At 37.9% G+C, this 7,788-nt stretch overlaps 1 long non-coding RNA gene across 1 annotated transcript; it reads left to right on the forward strand.

The window, feature by feature from the left end:
* Positions 1-745: 745 nt before the first annotated feature.
* On the forward strand, positions 746-2,526 carry LOC131236298 (uncharacterized). Its single transcript, XR_009166665.1, has 3 exons — positions 746-814; positions 893-920; positions 2,118-2,526. It is a non-coding gene; the product is annotated as an uncharacterized LOC131236298 (long non-coding RNA).
* The last annotated feature ends 5,262 nt before the right edge of the window (positions 2,527-7,788 follow it).

Raw genomic sequence — 7,788 nt, forward strand, 5'->3', positions numbered from 1 at the left:
TTGTAAGAAAGACGAAAAATAAACTAGAACAACCCTGTGAGAGTTGCAATTTGCCTCTACAAGTTAAAAGTGCAAAGAAGATAGAGATCTACTTCAGAAAGCCCATTACTATGTAAACATTGCACCATGGTTTGTATGGTGTGGCTTATGTAGGATACTTTGATTGGAAATTTTGAATGCTACTATTATCATTGAAGTTATTTGCAAATTGTGTGCTTGAGCCTGTTCATTGTTGTTAATTACATACTCAATGCTGTTATTTCAGTTGTTAAAATCTAAACAATTTTGTGGCATATGCAAGAAGATTTGGCATCACTCTGATGGGGGGAATTGGGTTAGAAAATCTGCTTTTTGGGTTCACGCAAAGTGTGACAAGATTAGCAACAAAGTCTTCAAGGTTTGAACTTACTTAATGCTGATGTCATGACATGTTCATTATAATATGTGATGTTTACTAATTGAGTTTTTCATGTCCCAGAACATTGATTATTTCTGCCCCAATTGCAAGGCAAAGTTTAATTTTGAACTATCAGACACTGAAAAGAGGCAGCCACAAATTAAGTATGTATGTTGACTTCTATTGATCCCTGTTTTGTTTTACAGAAAGTTGGTTGATGCTTGCATATGTGGGATTAAATATCTTTGTTGGATGTTCTTCTCAAGTTCTTATTTATTTATTTATTTATTTTCTTACTAATAGATGTTTGAACTTGTAACATAGATCTAATAACAACAATGGGCCATTCGTGCCACCCAACGAGATAACTGTCGTGTGTTTTGGTGTGGAAGGCACATACTTTCCGAGTCTCCACTTGTAAGCTTCAAATGTTTTATTTTTTTTCCCAAGTTCTATGAATCCCTTTTGTCTTTTTGTACATGATTTTGGGAATAGTTGCACTTGGTAGTTTAAATGCTTCAAGGTAAGTGAACCTTTTTGCATCCTACTCAAAGATCTCGAATTTCCATCAAAGCACCTTTCTTAGAATTCAAATCTGCTATATGATGCTTGATTGAAAGAAATGGAATTTTCTTGTTTAGCCCAGCCCAGAATGCAATCTTGCCATTGATTTGGATCTTATTTATCCTTCTCTTGAATGTTTAGGGTGCATTTGGATGCTTAGTTGCAGTTGGTTGTGAAAATTCAGTTAAACATAGAGGAAAGGACTAAAATGGAGGTGGACTGTTTCAATACACTGTGATGGCCGGCCCTTAAATGCAATTCCATGTGGTTTGAGTTCGGCTTGAAATAATCTGAATTGCTATTTGGGGTTGGATCTTCATTGTGGATGGAAAGGGGTTATTCTCATGACGGTTATTTCAATTTCATTAAATTGAATGATTTTAATTCAATTGAGCATCCAAATGCAGCCTGGTATGTGCAATTTATGTTATTTCAGTCTTTCTTAAATTCTTTCCATACTCAAATGGCTTACAATCTTCCCAAAAAAAAAAAAAAAAACCTCAACTAGCTTACCCCATTTGCAACAAACAAACAAACTGAAAGTGAATTCCACGCTCTTGTATTCGTCAGAACTTGCTTGTTGGTTTGGAGCTGCTATGTCCTAACTAACAAGAAATTCTAACTGTTTCTAATTCGTGCACATAAGCACATTTGGTGGGATGTAGTTAGGCTTGGAAGATTCAAACAAGAAACATGTAACTGTGGACTAGATGAGTTGGATTCATGAATTGAACAAATTGAAGTTGCAAAAAAGAAGAAGTAATAATGCCCTGAATTGAATGGACTTATTTTGCAAAGTGATATCAGCAAATCGAATTCTATAGGCATCCCATGAATAATTTCTGACTAATCCCATTTCAAATCAATCATAAAACTGAAAACTATTAGCAATATTTCTATCAATCTGATGTGTACATGCTTTTGTTATTTGTGTTAGAAATTTTGACTGTTGAGTTTTGAGCAATGGAGTGTGTTTCAATCTAAATAGAACTGATCACCAACAAATGGTCCTAAGGAATCTAAATAGAGCTGATCACCAGCAAGTCATGGTGGACCATGGATGTTATAAAGGTGTTAGATTGGCATCAATCGAGATTTATTTGGCCCCTCAGCTAATTACGGATCCATCATTTACAGTTTGACCACCAGTCTTCAGGTAGCTTAGATTTGCAGCATGGGAGTTCTGAAAGTTCAAATATGAGAGATGTTAGACAAGGTTCAAGCCCAGGTTCAAAAGTCACTAGGGGAGTATGTGTAGCATGCACTTCCATACAGCAAGATTTTTCTAACCTGACAATGGTTTTTCCTCTTAGATGTAAGTTCTGCTCCTGCCTCTACTAGTCTATTTGTACTAAACATACAGCTACAGTCCATGCCACTTGGATTTTTTGCTTCTTTTACCAATACATTTTCTTTTGGCAACATGTATCCAATCACCAGTGTAGTATCTAACATGCATATGAATTTTTGGCTGGAAAATTTTCTTCCTGCAGCTTTGTACACTGAGTAATCAACCTCAGTCCGAGCTCTCTAGTTAGGCAGCAATGTAGCAATTTGTCCTCCATGCTTGTAAGTTTTACCACTTTTTCAAGAAAGATTTAAAAACTAAGCATTCATAGATAAAATGAGTATTCCTAAAACATTTGGGTAACATCTATGTAGTCTCTGTGTGGCATGAGGCATCTTCCCATGTGATGTACACATGCAGTAAATAAATGGTGGAGATGTCAGTCAATAGCAGTTTCATTTAGACATGCCTATGCATGAGCAATCTACACGGATCACATCAGATGGAGAATGCATGCATATGATCGTGATAACTGCATGAAGAGATGCACTGACAACTTTAATGAGCAAGCGATCTTCAGTTTACAACACTGAAGCTATATCACTGAGTTATAGGGGCGATTGATGGTGATGCTCAGAGGATTAGAGCACCTTGATTCAACTTTGATTAACCCACATATGCATGAGTTTGATTATGAAGATATATGCATGCCCAGATATGCACTGTGGTTTGGAAACTTAAAAAACTCAACCCAACTCAACTCGCCAGAAAGTAGATCAGATTGCATCATTAGTTTAAAAAAAAAAAAAACTATTTGATCATGACTCAGCAATGGCTTGTTCCAATGTCGGTTGACTTGGTCAACTTGACACTACAAAAATGGACAAAACTCAGGAAACCTTGATAAATCTCAATAAAAGTTGCCAAGACTACAATATTTATAAATTCTAAATATGAGTCTTGGTGTGCAAGACTCGAAAAAACTCAACCAAGTCACTTGATCTGACAGAATTTTGAGTTAAGAGTTGAGTTTTCAATTTTGACAGTATTGATACACCCTTATGTTATTCGAAGCACTTCACAAGAGGAAAATGTGGAGTCCTAAATTGTGTACACGCTGACATACATGCCCATTCATGGTGACATTAAGGATACTTGCATAATTACATACCTTCCATAGACAAAAGAACACCTCATCCATGAAACAAGAAATTTGAATATTAGGGGATCACTTTCAAAACTTCTGCATAGCTCTATTTAAAATTTCTGTGAAATGACTAGGTTACGTTGGAGTATTAAGAAATTTCAGAAATAATGTATCCTCAGATTTTCTGAACAAGGGATAATCTGGAAAATGTCTGTCATTCGAATTTCTCCTGTGGTTAGGAAAGGGCTTAGATCAGTTTTCCCTAGCTGGGGTTCCCTCCCCAATCAAGTAACTATCCATCTTGTCCCATGAACATAGATTATCTCACACGTGCATACAGATCTCATTTAGAAATGCTCCTGTCTCTTGACCAACACACCCTTCAAAATAAGGCGGGGTCCCTAGTTAGTAAAATTCTGTTTTAAACTAAAACACCAACATTTGCCATACCATTTTTTAGTCATTTGCCATTTTGCTAACTATGCTGCAGACACATAATGTCACATCTATAGATCCATATGAATCTACACATGCACACAGATGTGTGCTTAGGCATCCATCCTCACCCATCCACATGACATGGTCATGCGCATTTGCCTTATCCTTACGGACATGAGACTTAAAAGATCCTCTCTGTTAGGGTAAGTTGCTTTCCTAATTATATATGTCAAGCATTTATGAAGGAATGGGTTAGCCTTTCCTATGTATCCTTTTTGGCTTGAAAGTAAGTTCTTTTCTCACAACGATGATAGCTTTATTTGTTTGTTTGTATCTTTTCTATAAAACTTGTGTCTGTATGTTTGTATCTTTTATATCAAAGACATTGATATTTGATATTCAATGTGTTTTAGGAACCAGTATCCAAGCAACATCAAGGAAGTGGCTTTGTCACATATGAAAACTCAGGTACCATACTTTTGAATTTGGAAGGGTGTTTTAGGACCTGATTTCTAGGGCTATATAATTCAGAAGGGTGTTGCAGGGAGCATAGATCCATTGCCAAAATATCAGATATGAGGTAACATGATTGTCTTTTTGAGGATTTTGAGAGTCAGACCGAGTAATTCTCACAGCAGAAAACAATCAAGTCCAACCGTTTGATCTAGATCACGACCCCACATCATATAAACTTCAATAGATGGATAGATACTTCCAACATATCTTATGCATACTATTTACTACATCTGAGCCCTCCAAAATGTGGGCCCCTCATGAAAATCTCCTGAAAAATGCATTTGATTACCAGGTAGTGTTGTGTAGACATTGGAAATATACAATTTTACTAGATTACTATGCTCATATTGTTCAATTGTGCAAGCTGAGGTTGAAGGCCAAAAGATTACATGGTTAACACCACATGCCCTACAGCAAGTCTTGACTGATGATGTGGACTTCAATGTCATGATAACCTTTTTGGAATTCTATGAGGTAAGACTATAATGGGCACTAGTGCACCTTATATGTTAGATTTTGTTTTCAAATACAATTGTTATTCCCCATCTTATACTTTTGTTTGGTTTATTTGGGGCTTGAAATATTGGCGGATGGGTTTTGTAAGGAGCTTAATTACCACGAGAGCATTAGTTCATGTGGGGTTTACTTGTACAACCTTCTTTTTTGCCTTTTTTTCCTCGATGAATGATTGCTTCAGAGTTAAAGTAAGAGAGTGCAAGTACCAACTATAGAAGTTGCAAAGCTTGTACAATACAAAGAGACACTCCAGATGGTATCTCTTTGGCTAATGAATAGGCAATTCATGTGTCTTGCAATACATGGAAAACCTACTGATAATTGCATGAAATGTGAAGTGAAGCCTTAAATGATTTGGCTGCAAGAGTGGGAGGCATCTGTTGATGTTAGCATGCATAAATAGCTCAGAAGTGGGAGCGTGGGTTTGGAAATGTAATTCGAAGCAGGAGCAGCACCTGGTTAGAATGATCACGCAACTTAGTTCTTACCCTGTAACTCTAAAGATCTTAACTCTAAACTTCAATAGCTTGTTCAATGAAAAACTTCTATACATTACCTATCATCGTGTTGCTAGGTCTACTTGGATGTACTTCAAATTATTTTGTTAAATGCAAGAGCAACTCAATGCATTATGCCTATTAAACAATAAACAGTATGCATAAGATATGTGTGTTTGATGCATTTGATTTGCTAAGAGGATCTCCACCAATACTTAAAATTATCCTAGAGAAAATTACAGAAAATGAAGAAATGAACTATAAAGATTGTTTGAGGAGTTGGTTTTCCTAAATTCTTCTATAATGGAAACTAACTAGGAGACTGACCTTCCATTATTTGGCTGCAAGTGTTGCATCTACTTTTGTTCCCTGAGATTATCAAGAAAACAGAGGTGCAAGTACTTGATTCTAATATAGACATATTCATTGGTCAATATAAATAGTAGCGAGCTCTGGAGAATATAAATTTCTGATTTTTTTTTTTTACCTTACAAAAAAGAGATGAAAATTTTATTTTTAATTTCACTTATGCAATTGCTTATCAAGAGATTAATACTATCTAAAAGCTATCTCCAAAGTAATGGTGTGCATGTGTATTAGAGAGAAGTACGGAAGCCTCCAGTACCTTTCCCTTTCAGATGTCTCAAAGCTTGATTAATTTGAAAAGTTGACCATGCAGACAACAAAACCAACAAGTATATCTTCGTAGTTACTGAATTAGCTCTACGCCCTTGTGAAACTTCAAACAAATTGAACAAAGCAAATAGCTAGCTTAAGCTACTTCTCTCTTAATTTTGCTGGTACTATAGTGTAACAACCCTTAATTTTTATCGTAAATTTCAACTTGAAAATGGGATCAACCACCCAGCTTTCCGACACTATGAAATAACATAAACCCGGTAGAGAGATCTCAGTCATAAGAAAGATTCTATCTTCCTCTAAATACACCTCGAGATTACTAACTTTCACACTGAATATAGAAACTAACAGCCCTATTGAAATAATCAACACTCATCAAGGATAAATCTATATGTAAGACCCCTTACAAGAGTAAAGATGGATTGACCTTCAGTCTAGAGCAGTTAACAAACCTGGTAAGAAGAACAGACGGCTCAAATGACACTTACGAGTGATCAGGACCCACATTGATCCACATTTACAATCAATAAATGCTTCAAATGATGAAAACCTAACCCTTAGGACTTACCAAACTTTAATTTGTAACATTAGTGGACCTTCCAAGACAAAAGGATGGTGTGGATCAGCTCAGATCGTCACGTAGACCCCACATTCGATCTGTATGTGTGCACAGATAATGTGCACACGCCGTGCACAACACCTAAGCATCGGGTCAAACGACTCATGACCCGATGAAAACCAAAAATCTTTTGAATTTCCAACTTTCTCCCGCCCGTCGCCTGTTCAAACCTGATCGTCCGTTTGACGGTGTAAATCGCCATCCTTCCGAATACAGAAGACAGATCCAGACCTTCCATCAGATATTTAAGGTCCCACCGACCCTGACCATGTTGAGAATTTCGATTAAAAATCTCCTGTGCTACCTCTGTCGGCGGCCGATCAAACATTGCAAGGAGAAAGCACTGATGAGGAGAGAAGATCCACGTCCGCTGATGCGCTGGAAAATCCAGCCATTGAGAACCGTTGGAAACCACCCACGCAGCACGCCAAGTCCTAATCACCCCTACGGTTACCCAAAATGGCTCCCTATACACCCGAAAGTGGAAAGCACCTTTCCCACTTATAGAAAGAGTCCATCTCCACTGATCGTGGGCTTCTAAAAACGTCTCACGAGAAGATCTGGGACGTCAAACCTAGGGCTTCCTGAAGATCTCGTAGAGAACCGAGATTTTCATGAGTGACAGCTGTGTCGTATCTTCTCATCTAGGTAAGCGAGGTTAGGATCTTCAGTCCACCTTTCACCGTCAAATGGACCCGAAAAGCTTGATGGACCCCATTTGGACCCTCTGAACGTCCCCGATCATTGAATCACCTGTCCAACCGAAAAACGCCATGATCAGGGACTCATCTTCCCCGATCTGGCCGATTGAGCCATGTTCTTTAAAACGGACCCATTCACTAATCGGGGCCATTCATCGTGCGGCCTACCCCATTTAAAATCCATCTGGGTAGTCGTTTTAACACCCTGCACCGACCCAATACATTGGAAGACTCTGATGGCTGGCTGTTCTCGGTTAAACACATGATTCCTCTGCGCTAATCCTTGTGATTACCCCTAGATACTTCCAGAAACAGGAGGGCTATATATAGGCACGTATTAGGGCGAATCCCAAGGAAAAAAAAGGAAAATATAAAGAGATTGGGTGAGGAAGGGAAATAACGCCGCTGGTGCGAGTTGCAGGCCTGGTTGCAACTCGACTCAGTATGAGTCGTTCCCTGCTAAGAA

This window comes from Magnolia sinica, unplaced genomic scaffold, assembly GCF_029962835.1.
Source record: "Magnolia sinica isolate HGM2019 unplaced genomic scaffold, MsV1 ctg353, whole genome shotgun sequence".
Lineage (NCBI taxonomy): Eukaryota > Viridiplantae > Streptophyta > Magnoliopsida > Magnoliales > Magnoliaceae > Magnolia > Magnolia sinica.